Source organism: Galleria mellonella, unplaced genomic scaffold (genome assembly GCF_026898425.1).
Source record: "Galleria mellonella isolate WM207_F2 unplaced genomic scaffold, CSIRO_AGI_GalMel_v1 utg778, whole genome shotgun sequence".
NCBI classification, from domain to species: Eukaryota; Metazoa; Arthropoda; class Insecta; order Lepidoptera; family Pyralidae; genus Galleria; species Galleria mellonella.
The window spans coordinates 435087-448854 of NW_026442150.1; the positions used below are offsets into that span (position 1 = coordinate 435087).

Below are 13768 nucleotides of genomic sequence, written 5' to 3' on the forward strand. Positions count from 1 at the left end.
GCGCCTCGCGCTAGTCCGCCCCGTGTCAGTACTGCACTGCTACACACCGCACTACACGCTGCACACTGCACACTGCACACTGCACACTGCACACTACACGCCGCCGTCCTCGTGGTGGACCTGGCGGCGGGGGCGGCGGGCGCCTCGCGCTAGTCCGCCCCGTGTCAGTACTGCACTGCTACACACCGCACTACACGCTGCACACTGCACACTGCACACTGCACACTGCACACTACACACTGCACACTACACGCCGCCGTCCTCGTGGTGGACCTGGCGGCGGGGGCGGCGGGCGCCTCGCGCTAGTCCGCCCCGTGTCAGTACTGCACTGCTACACACCGCACTACACGCTGCACACTGCACACTGCACACTGCACACTGCACACTACACACTGCACACTACACGCCGCCGTCCTCGTGGTGGACCTGGCGGCGGGGGCGGCGGGCGCCTCGCGCTAGTCCGCCCCGTGTCAGTACTGCACTGCTACACACCGCACTACACGCTGCACACTGCACACTGCACACTGCACACTGCACACTACACGCCGCCGTCCTCGTGGTGGACCTGGCGGCGGGGGCGGCGGGCGCCTCGCGCTAGTCCGCCCCGTGTCAGTACTGCACTGCTACACACCGCACTACACGCTGCACACTGCACACTGCACACTGCACACTGCACACTACACGCCGCCGTCCTCGTGGTGGACATGGCGGCGGGGGCGGCGGGCGCCTCGCGCTAGTCCGCCCCGTGTCAGTACTGCACTGCTACACACCGCACTACACGCTGCACACTGCACACTGCACACTGCACACTGCACACTACACGCCGCCGTCCTCGTGGTGGACCTGGCGGCGGGGGCGGCGGGCGCCTCGCGCTAGTCCGCCCCGTGTCAGTACTGCACTGCTACACACCGCACTACACGCTGCACACTGCACACTGCACACTGCACACTGCACACTACACGCCGCCGTCCTCGTGGTGGACCTGGCGGCGGGGGCGGCGGGCGCCTCGCGCTAGTCCGCCCCGTGTCAGTACTGCACTGCTACACACCGCACTACACGCTGCACACTGCACACTGCACACTGCACACTGCACACTGCACACTGCACACTACACACTGCACACTACACGCCGCCGTCCTCGTGGTGGACCTGGCGGCGGGGGCGGCGGGCGCCTCGCGCTAGTCCGCCCCGTGTCAGTACTGCACTGCTACACACCGCACTACACGCTGCACACTGCACACTGCACACTGCACACTGCACACTGCACACTACACGCCGCCGTCCTCGTGGTGGACCTGGCGGCGGGGGCGGCGGGCGCCTCGCGCTAGTCCGCCCCGTGTCAGTACTGCACTGCTACACACCGCACTACACGCTGCACACTGCACACTGCACACTGCACACTGCACACTGCACACTACACGCCGCCGTCCTCGTGGTGGACCTGGCGGCGGGGGCGGCGGGCGCCTCGCGCTAGTCCGCCCCGTGTCAGTACTGCACTGCTACACACCGCACTACACGCTGCACACTGCACACTGCACACTGCACACTGCACACTACACGCCGCCGTCCTCGTGGTGGACCTGGCGGCGGGGGCGGCGGGCGCCTCGCGCTAGTCCGCCCCGTGTCAGTACTGCACTGCTACACACCGCACTACACGCTGCACACTGCACACTGCACACTGCACACTGCACACTGCACACTACACGCCGCCGTCCTCGTGGTGGACCTGGCGGCGGGGGCGGCGGGCGCCTCGCGCTAGTCCGCCCCGTGTCAGTACTGCACTGCTACACACCGCACTACACGCTGCACACTGCACACTGCACACTGCACACTGCACACTGCACACTACACACTGCACACTACACGCCGCCGTCCTCGTGGTGGACCTGGCGGCGGGGGCGGCGGGCGCCTCGCGCTAGTCCGCCCCGTGTCAGTACTGCACTGCTACACACCGCACTACACGCTGCACACTGCACACTGCACACTGCACACTGCACACTGCACACTACACGCCGCCGTCCTCGTGGTGGACCTGGCGGCGGGGGCGGCGGGCGCCTCGCGCTAGTCCGCCCCGTGTCAGTACTGCACTGCTACACACCGCACTACACGCTGCACACTGCACACTGCACACTGCACACTGCACACTGCACACTACACACTGCACACTACACGCCGCCGTCCTCGTGGTGGACCTGGCGGCGGGGGCGGCGGGCGCCTCGCGCTAGTCCGCCCCGTGTCAGTACTGCACTGCTACACACCGCACTACACGCTGCACACTGCACACTGCACACTGCACACTGCACACTACACACTGCACACTACACGCCGCCGTCCTCGTGGTGGACCTGGCGGCGGGGGCGGCGGGCGCCTCGCGCTAGTCCGCCCCGTGTCAGTACTGCACTGCTACACACCGCACTACACGCTGCACACTGCACACTGCACACTGCACACTGCACACTGCACACTGCACACTGCACACTACACACTGCACACTACACGCCGCCGTCCTCGTGGTGGACCTGGCGGCGGGGGCGGCGGGCGCCTCGCGCTAGTCCGCCCCGTGTCAGTACTGCACTGCTACACACCGCACTACACGCTGCACACTGCACACTGCACACTGCACACTGCACACTGCACACTACACACTGCACACTACACGCCGCCGTCCTCGTGGTGGACCTGGCGGCGGGGGCGGCGGGCGCCTCGCGCTAGTCCGCCCCGTGTCAGTACTGCACTGCTACACACCGCACTACACGCTGCACACTGCACACTGCACACTGCACACTGCACACTGCACACTGCACACTACACACTGCACACTACACGCCGCCGTCCTCGTGGTGGACCTGGCGGCGGGGGCGGCGGGCGCCTCGCGCTAGTCCGCCCCGTGTCAGTACTGCACTGCTACACACCGCACTACACGCTGCACACTGCACACTGCACACTGCACACTGCACACTGCACACTGCACACTGCACACTACACACTGCACACTACACGCCGCCGTCCTCGTGGTGGACCTGGCGGCGGGGGCGGCGGGCGCCTCGCGCTAGTCCGCCCCGTGTCAGTACTGCACTGCTACACACCGCACTACACGCTGCACACTGCACACTGCACACTGCACACTGCACACTGCACACTGCACACTACACACTGCACACTACACGCCGCCGTCCTCGTGGTGGACCTGGCGGCGGGGGCGGCGGGCGCCTCGCGCTAGTCCGCCCCGTGTCAGTACTGCACTGCTACACACCGCACTACACGCTGCACACTGCACACTGCACACTGCACACTGCACACTGCACACTGCACACTACACACTGCACACTACACGCCGCCGTCCTCGTGGTGGACCTGGCGGCGGGGGCGGCGGGCGCCTCGCGCTAGTCCGCCCCGTGTCAGTACTGCACTGCTACACACCGCACTACACGCTGCACACTGCACACTGCACACTGCACACTGCACACTACACACTGCACACTACACGCCGCCGTCCTCGTGGTGGACCTGGCGGCGGGGGCGGCGGGCGCCTCGCGCTAGTCCGCCCCGTGTCAGTACTGCACTGCTACACACCGCACTACACGCTGCACACTGCACACTGCACACTGCACACTGCACACTGCACACTGCACACTACACACTGCACACTACACGCCGCCGTCCTCGTGGTGGACCTGGCGGCGGGGGCGGCGGGCGCCTCGCGCTAGTCCGCCCCGTGTCAGTACTGCACTGCTACACACCGCACTACACGCTGCACACTGCACACTACAAACTGCACACTGCACGCTGCACACTGCACACTGCACACTACACCGCCCCGCAGTCTAACGACAAGCGATTACATAGAAGGAATAATAATAATATACTTTTCTCAAACATGCTTGGAAATTTGAGCATTATTTTGACAACCTTCTTTGAAATAAATCGAACTTGCGGTACTGGTCGAGCAGCGGCCGGCAATAGTTGTATGAAAATCCATATCTGTCGTGTTTAGCGGTCAGATAAATTACTATGTAAAATCATATTTGTCGTGTAATTTAAAAATGGAACGAGCTTCTACTCCGCAACATGGCGATTAAAGAGGTAACTTATCAAAGGTTTAATTTAAATTTCGAACTGGCTTGCACATAGAAAGCTGTTTAGTGAAAAAAAAAAATACTTTGGCGCGTAAAAAACTATTGTTATTAGTTGTTCGTCAACTTCGTCATTGGTTTTAAATACTTTTGTATTTAACAAAATGAGTTCAAGTGAAGACAATGAGTGTAATGAAATTATTTTAACGCCACCTGTAATTCAAGAGGCAGCAAGAGCCGTAGTAGAAAACTTGTTGCCGCCAAAATCTAAAGAAAAATATTTGAAAATCTATGAAAATTTTGTTTAATGGAAGAACGAAAGAAAATCGAAATCCTTGTCCGAAAATATTTTTCTGGCTTATTTCGGCGAACTCGCCAAGAAAGTGTAGCCTACAACGCTTTGGGTCATCTATTCAATGCTAAAATGCACAATTTTAATGAAACATAACGTGAATTTGAATAATTTCCGCGCATTATTTGAGAAAAGTACTATACAAGCCTTGGCCGCAACTAGGCATTGATGGACTCACGTATGTGTGCCTCGGGTTCCCCTCGGCCCACATTCACACGTTCGTCCATCAATGCCTCTCTTGCCGGCCGCTGCAGTAATGTACTATTTCTCAAACATGCTTGGAAATGTAAGCATTATTTTAACAATTTTCTTCGAGATAAATCAAAATTGCCGTACTGGCCAGATACAAGCGGGCAGCGGCCGGCAAATGTTGTATGAAAATCCTCTGTCGTATTTTGCGGCCAGATAAATTACTATGTAAACTCATATCTGTTCTGTAATTTAAAAATGGAATCATCTTTTACTTCGAAACATGGCTACTAAGGAGGTAACTAATAAAAGATTTTATTTAAATTTCGAACTGGCTTACAAATAGAAAGCTATTTATTGAAAAAAAAAAAAACAAAGGAACATTATGACGCGTGAAAAATTATTATTGTTCGTTATTCGTCATTGAACTTAAAAAGTAAAATTGTGTTTTTGATTTCCGCACATTGTTTGAGAAAAGTACTATACAAGCCTTGGCCACAACTAGGCATTGATGGACTCACGTATGTGTGCCTTGGCTACGCCTCGGCCCACATTTGCACGTTCGTCCATCAATGCCTCAGTTGCCCATGTATATATCCGTCAGTATTCTATGCCTATGACGATTTATACTAAACACAACAATACACACGTACATTACTATCAAAATCCCAAGAAACCTGACGGCCTACCATGAAATATTTTCCGAAATTTCGGGGACAAACGAAACAGAAATTTGATGTTAAAATTACATGATACATGCCGTTTAAAATTATTAAAAATGTTAAAATATCGTTTCTCTGGACTATTACTGGATAGGATGCATGATGAACGAAATGTTAAGCTCCATTTACTTGGTCGATTTCGCTACGAACAAACACACGAAATTGAGCGCGAAAATTCTGAATTTCATTTCATGGTAGACCACGTGATATATAGACATTGGCCAATAACGACGTACAATTTACTATTTTTTTTTTTTTAAATCTATATTGTAATTAAAATAGATCTTTCTCTTTACAGGCTGATTGTCTATGTCCGAAGATATAGTGAGAAGCATGGATCCCTGTGTTTAGACAATAAATATGTGTGTATCACTGTGACAGTGTCGGTGAAATTTTAAACTATTCATAAATAGGTATTAGGAACAAATTTAACTATTATAGTTAAGGTGTCATCCGCTATGTTAAAGTGTAACAAAATAAAAAAAAAAAAGTTTTTAATAGTGATAACAGAATGGTAACCTCGCCTGCGCTATCGGTATACGCTGGCAGGGCACCAGTGAAGGATGATAGGTTAGGATGAACGGTCTGTTACCACATCGTGATCATTAGTTTTCAATACCTAAAGGCCCTCCTGACTTACTCAAGTCTCCTAATAAAGAAACGTGGTAGTAATGGATTGTTAGTAATGGGTCTATCAGGGGGATTTCCACGCGGTTCCCCCTGGAAACCGTCGTGGTCAATGCTCGTTGAATTCGTCACGATGGGCTAACTGACCTGTTTTCATTCTCACCTATCATCCTTCACTGGTGCCCCGCCGGTGTATACCGATAGCGCAGGCGGGGTTACCATTGCATTATCATACATTAAAAAAAAAATTCTTAGACAATGGATTTGTTGCTTGAGAATAACTTAGTCTTTTATTTTGTTAGATTTTATTAAAGCGGTTATTGATTTAAGATTTTTGTCTATGTAATTTTATTAAATAAGACCAATGTGGATATATAGTCATTCTATGCCCCACCTCTGTAATATTGACGTATTTAGAGGGGGAAGAGATCCATATTGTATTTTGAGATAGATTTAAAAGTGTAACTGGTTGAGTTTCTCACGGGCTCTTCTTAACAGATAACAACTTTCCGAACCCTGCAGTAGATTAAAACAATAATGACGATTTAAAAGTGCTTGTAAACAAGTGTATTTGATTAAAGATGATTTGGATTCGAATTGGAGATGCTCTGTAAACAAAATACATTTTAATAAGTCATATTATTTGTAATGTCCTAGTTTCTAGTATTGACACGTGATTGTACATAGTTAATGTAATTCAAGCCCCCCATACTAACTCGACAGCTGGACACGTCGCGTCAGTATGGGATGTTCGACGTTTCTCGCCCCCTTCTCGCCGTTTCTCGGGCCTTCTCGCCGTTTCTCGGCCCTTCTCGCCGTTTCTCGGCCCGTGCTCCTTTGATTAACATGTTCAGTTTCGTCACAGACATAATTCTTTCAATTTTCAAAAATAATTGAGGAATTTTTAATATTTCTGACTAATAAATACTGCACTAGATTACGCGCTAAACATTTTCTCTCCTAACTACACCAAGCCATGGTTGCATGAGATCTCTTACAGAGACGAACCCACCTTTGCTAACAAGTTGTAAATATATAATTTAAAAAGTGCTCTTTATACGAACTAAAATGTATTTTGACTCTTCGACTTTCCCCATGCGAGGTCGGGGAATGCAGCTAGTATGTCTATGTAAATTCGAAACGTTAAATAAACGACTCGAAAACGGCTGGACCAATTCAGTTCTTTTTTTTTTTTTTATAACAATTTTTTTTTCGATAATAGTTTGTACGAAAAGAAAAAATGTTAAAATGTGTTTTGTTCACATTAATAGTGCATTGTTTGTTAGTATTGTATTACATTTGTATTACACGTGTATGAGAGCCAATTAACACTTCATACATACGTTATAATCACAATAGAACTTGACGGGAATGTAAATGAATGAATAATGATGTATGACTCCACTATAAAACAGTCTGCCTGATGTCCAACAACAGGGAATGAAATTCCGAACTTTCGGGCTTAATTTCGTGTTTTTGTTCGTACCTAAATCGACCCAGTAAATGGAGCTTAACGTTTCATTCATCATAAATCCTATCCTAATAGTCCAGAGGAACGATATTTTAACATTTTTAATAATTTTAAACGGCATGTATCATGTAATTTTAACATCAAATTTCTATTTCGTTCGTCCCCGAAATTTCGGAAAATATTTCATGGTAGGCCCTCAGTACGGTAGAATCTCGATTATCCGGAATTCGATTATTCGGACTTATTCTTCACGTCTCCAATAATCGATTTAGAAATGGTATTATGTATTGGGTAAATAGGTATTATTTAATCCGTTATTTTTATAGCTCGTAATTATTTTTTTTTTATATCGTATTGTCTAAACGATGTATGTATAAATAACCCTTTACATAATACAAAAATAATAAAATTTATAGGTTTTAACTTTAAAATCGATTATTCGGAATACCGCTGGTTTTATTTGATTCGAATAATCGAGATTCTTCTGTACTAATTAAAAGGCGACCAATCGACTGGACGTCTCGACCCGTCACTGATTACACTCGGTGAGTGCTCCCGGGGTGGTCACAACGGGACACGGTTACGTTTTAATCAAGTTTTATTTAAAATATTACACCTCTAGTTATACAAATCATAATTATGTTGACTCATACAAATGTATGTAATGTAGCAATATCCTCAGGAATGGCAACGCATGGGCGGTATCATGGGCGAAACAGTACACTCTGTTAGGTCCATGGTACTGCTCACGTCTATAGGCGACGGTTACCACTTTCCATCAGGTGGGCCGTCAGCTTGTTTGCCATTCTAAGTTGTATAAAAAGCAAAAAAATAATAATGTTAGTATAATAACCCCTTGTATATTAGTAAGTTTTAGTTTTTACCAAAATGAGTTTGGTAAATGTAAGGATTTTTTTTTAAAGTCACTTTTCGCCCCTTTTGCTAAGATTTAACCCAACCTAACCCATCCTTCTTTCACTGATTCACTGGTGCTCTGCCAGCGTATCCTGTTAGCGCAGGTGGGGTTACCATACCATTTTCACTCATCAAAAAAAACCCATCCTTCTAATCAACCAGCTCGCAACTAAATATGATATATATATATATATATATATATATATATATATATATTTTACGTCTGATGTAAATTGTAAATTAAATTTTTTTTTTACTTTCCCTAGAGTTTTTCAATAATGAGTTTGTAATTCATAATATACTTTTTAATTTAATAGTATAATTAATAATATCTTGTAATTGTATGGGTGACTAAAATATAGTTGATTTTACATAATTTAATAATCATACAATTTCATTATAAAATTTTTAAATATTCATGAAATTAAAGAATGTTAGGCAAATTGTTTCTACATCATCACTGCTGTTATTTCTTCACTGATGAATGCTCCTAGGTCCCCACCTATTGAAAAGACTTTTTTTTATGGGTGAAAATGGTATGGTAACCCCGCCTGCGCTAACGGGATACGCTGGCGGGGCACCAGTGAAGGGTGATAGGTGAGAATGAAAACAGGCCAGTTAGCCCATCATGATGAATTCATCAGGAATTAACCATGATAGTTTCCAGGGAGAGCCGCGAGGAGGTCGACCTGGTTGGGTATATTGCTAGCAACGGGATTTTCGCTCTCCATTACTAACAATCCCTTTCTCCTTTATTGAAAAGACTAGTACTACGCCAGTGGTTGCCACGCTTAGCAGGCGGGTTGGCAATCGTAATTAAGTTTCGAAGTGACTGCATTTGATTTCAGCAAGAACTGAAATTAAAAAAGGTATGACTTTTTAATTTCTAATCTGTGCCAACCCTAAATGCACTTTTTTAATGGATGATCAGGGAATGGTAGCTGCGCCTGCGCTAACGGTATACACTGGCGGGGTACTAGACACTGGTACTGGCATGAGTACACCTGGAATTCAGCACGATGGTTTCCATGAGGGACCACGAGCGGGTCGACCTAACAGTGTATATTGCTAGCAATGGGGCAGACAGTCCGTTTTATTAACAATACCACCCCATCCCCCCTATCCCCCATCCCCCCTATCCCCAATCCCCCCTATCCCCCATCCCCCTATCCCCCATCCCCACTCCCCCTATCCCCATCCCCCCTATCCTCCATCCCCATCCCCCCTATCTCCCCATCCCCCAATTATATGTTCACTCAACTATTGGTCGTTCATTTTAGTTACTTCATATAATGTATATTAATATTTAGAAATAGTACACAGGGTAATATCAGAATGGAAAGCAATTGTTCCAAGGGAGTGTTCCACCGGCGATACTGAATATGTACACCGGTGTTTCCCAATGTGGGGCCCACGCCCCACAGTCGGGACAATTTGATAGTTGAAGGGGACAAATAAAAAATAGACTCGAAGCGATTTTAACCCCCTTGCTCCGGGCCATTTAAATGCAACGCTACGAGTAGACATCGGTGCCAAATTTAACAAAAAAAGTTAATTTAAAAAAAAAAGCTGTAAATATTTATTAGGTAAAATTTCGTTTGACGTTACCAAAATATTAACTGGGCAATAAGAGCCGTCGAGTAAACTTTACCGGAAAAAATTATGTATAAAAATTTTAGAAATGTTCAAGTGGGGCATGCCACCAAAAAGGTTGGGAAACACTGGTGTACACCAAAGGGGCACGCGCCAAGAAACGGCGAGATATGTCGAGCTCTCCATACTTACTCGAGAACTGGACGTGTTAGTATGGACGATCCAACTTATATTGTTTAAAAAAAAAATATTCTCTTACCGGTAGAACACTCCAAAAATTTTAAATTACATGGTACAGAGGCATAACACCTTAGCCCTCAGCAATGGCAACGTGTGGAGACATCATGAGCGACACAGTATGCACTGCTATGTCCATGGTGCTGTTTATGTCTACATGACGGTTACCACTTTCCCATACAGGTGGGCCGTCAACTCGTTTGCCATTTTAAGGAGCGTTAAAAAATACATTTTACCCTGTTTTAAAATAAATTAATATAAAATTAGGTCATAGTGCTTTTAAGCTATATATTGTAGTGTTGACTTCCAAACGATGTCCTATAATTATAGCACAGAAAAGTGGATATCACAGTATATATACTGTGCAGTCCACACAGCAGCTATACTAATAGTTTAAGTAATTGTAATGTATTAAATACATAGTGTATTAACGATTGAAATTGCATCGATTGGTAGCCAACATTTCCAATCGCATTAACATTGTTAATGTAAAAAAAAAAGTAAAAAAAGATTAAAAATTATTAATTAATAACTAATATAGTAAGTAAATACGTTTGTATATAATATACGTGGATAATCTCAAGTCGTAATTGTATTTATTATTAGTGACATAGAATTTAGTTGTATATTATAACGTATCGAATACGGTGTGATAGTGTATTTGTGTATTCAATCGAACGGCGATTCCCTAAAATAACAAACACTACGTGATTGACAGTCGTTGAAAAAATGGTATTAACCCTTTCCATTCCAATGTCGAGTGTTACTCGATATTGATTTTGTTCCACTAGCTCCACTGTCGAGTGACACTCGACATTGATTTTGTTCCACCATCTCCACTGTCGAGTGACACTCGACATTGATTTTGTTCCACCAGCTCCACTGTCGAGTGACACTCGACATTGATTTTGTTCCACCGGCTCCACTGTCGAGTGACACTCGACATTGATTTTGTTCCACCATCTCCACTGTCGAGTGACACTCGACATTGATTTTGTTCCACCAGCTCCACTGTCGAGTGACACTCGACATTGATTTTGTTCCACCATCTCCACTGTCGAGTGACACTCGACATTGATTTTGTTCCACCAGCTCCACTGTCGAGTGACACTCGACATTGATTTTGTTCCACCATCTCCACTGTCGAGTGACACTCGACATTGATTTTGTTCCACCAGCTCCACTGTCGAGTGACACTCGACATTGATTTTGTTCCACCGGCTCCACTGTCGAGTGACACTCGACATTGATTTTGTTCCACCAGCTCCACTGTCGAGTGACACTCGACATTGATTTTGTTCCACCGGCTCCACTGTCGAGTGACACTCGACATTGATTTTGTTCCACCATCTCCACTGTCGAGTGACACTCGACATTGATTTTGTTCCACCAGCTCCACTGTCGAGTGACACTCGAAATTGATTTTGTTCCACCGGCTCCACTGTCGAGTGACACTCGAAATTGATTTTGTTCCACCAGCTCCACTGTCGAGTGACACTACATAGTGTAATACTTTTTGCGGACAATTTTAAAAAAAGGTGGGATTTTTTTATACTAAAATTTTTGATAAAGCCATCTCACACTTATTACGAAACGTGGCAACAGCGCTGATTTCTACAAGTGTCACCGATTGCACTGTTATACAGAATTATTATAAATGCTAATTTTAGCGTGGAGCTGGTGGAGTAAAAAGAAAAAATGGCTTGGACTGGAAAGGGTAGTATGATTGCTTTGGTATTGATAGATGGATTAAATGCACTTTTTTCTATAAAATATTGCCATTTGGGATATAGTGAGTATCAGCATTTGCTTCCACATTCATCATCATCGTCATATCAGCCGTTAACTGTCCACTGCTGAACATAAGCCTCCTATTGGGAGATTTTGCCAGTAGTTGCCATGTTTGGCAGGCGGTTCGGCAACCGCAGTATGACTTTGGTAATGTTTTAAGAGGGACGCTGCTGAACCTTGGACTTTAGTTTCTTAGTCGTCTTACGACATGCACGGAAAAGGAAGGGGTGGCCCATTCCAAGCCAGGACTGCGTGGTTTCCTAATTGCTTTTCAGTAATAAAAAAATATGTCAAAAATTTATATAAATAAGTTTTCGGTCATCGTAACCCTTTGCTGTTAAACAGTTTGGCCGAAATATTTCCGATTGAATTATTATTAACGGATGTATTTCCGATTGGATTGTAATTTGTACGATAGGTCTTCCTATTTGTATCGCTATAATGATATCGTTCAGTCGACGAATAGACTTTCGCATTCTCGTCCACTTCTTTTCATCTCAATATCGGCGATTGATTCGATTGAACAATTTTATTGGCGATTGAATAAGTATGTGGATCATAATGCTGGATTCATATGTTTGAACCAATCACAATTACAAACGTTTTGGGATTTGATTTTGTATGTTCGTTTGGGTAATGTGTATGTAGTGTTCTTAGTAGAATTGTTATATTTTAACTCTTTTTTTTTTTTTTTTTTATATATACGCATAAAATCTGCTAACTCTTTTAAACTAATAAATTTAATTTAAAAGGTGGTGTTAATTTGTATAGAAAGTGTATTTAAGGGCTTTAGGTATTTGGAAAACGTGTAAATCCAGCGTGAAGCCTAGTTCAGATTGCTTCAATGGAGTTAGTCGCTCAAATTGATAACTCCTTGACTAAAATCGAATAATTAATCGTGAATAATTTGTATTAAGTTTGAAATACATTTGTGACTACCCTCCCGATCTATGGTGGGTGTAAAGGTAACAAGTACCAGAGGGAGACTGTACAAAAGTCGTTTGCTTGGATACCTCTGTCCCATTCGTGTTTCTACCGTAAAGCAGTTGTGTTTGCATGGCTGTGTTTCGGTTTAAAGGATGGGATATGGCAGTGAATTTACAGGGTACAGAGGAATAACACCTGAGTCCTCAGGAATGGCAACGCATGGATGGTATCATGGGCGAAACAGTATACTCTGTTATGTCCACGGTACTGCTCATGTCTATAGGCGACTGTTACCACTTTCCATTAGGTGTGCCGTCAGCTTGTTTGCCATGCTAAGTTGTATAAAAAAAGTACATTTTGAGAGTAATACCCCATTCACAAAGTGAGTGTCGCTGCCACCAAGTTTGTTTTTATGGTGTTGGTAGTATTGCATTAGTTTTTAGTACAAATCGTACCATATTGCTTCTGTACTTGCCGCCTCTGTAATGTTAGATTTAACATTTTTATGTTAACCGTTTAATATTTGTATCGGAGATCAATAATTATATTAGATATAAACTAATCATGTCTTAGTATATAGAAATAAATTTATTTATAAAACTTAACGGTTTCTTATTTGAAATGCCTTATTTATTTACTTTTATATACTCGTTATTGCACCATTTAAAATATTATTTATATATTTTTTGGTGACCATACTTACGCTATCGATATACGCGGCCGGGGCACCAGTGAGGGATGATAAGCGAGGATGAGAGCAGGCCAGTTCAGGAATTAATACCCGAATTAGTTTCTTGGATGTTTACCTGACAGGTTAAATTGCTATCAGTGAGTGAATGATTTTTAATGGATGGAGAAAATTTGCTGGCAA

At 45.3% G+C, this 13768-nt stretch overlaps 1 protein-coding gene across 2 annotated transcripts in view; it reads left to right on the forward strand.

Annotated features, from left to right (window-relative positions):
• The window catches only part of LOC113509509 (serine/arginine repetitive matrix protein 1), a 34621-nt gene extending 21124 nt beyond the window's left edge, over positions 1 to 13497 (forward strand). For both annotated transcript variants that reach the window (XM_052901271.1, XM_052901270.1), the window contains one exon: positions 5635 to 13497. The gene's annotated coding sequence lies outside the window, so the exon portion shown is untranslated. The remainder of the gene's footprint in view (positions 1 to 5634) is intronic.
• The last annotated feature ends 271 nt before the right edge of the window (positions 13498 to 13768 follow it).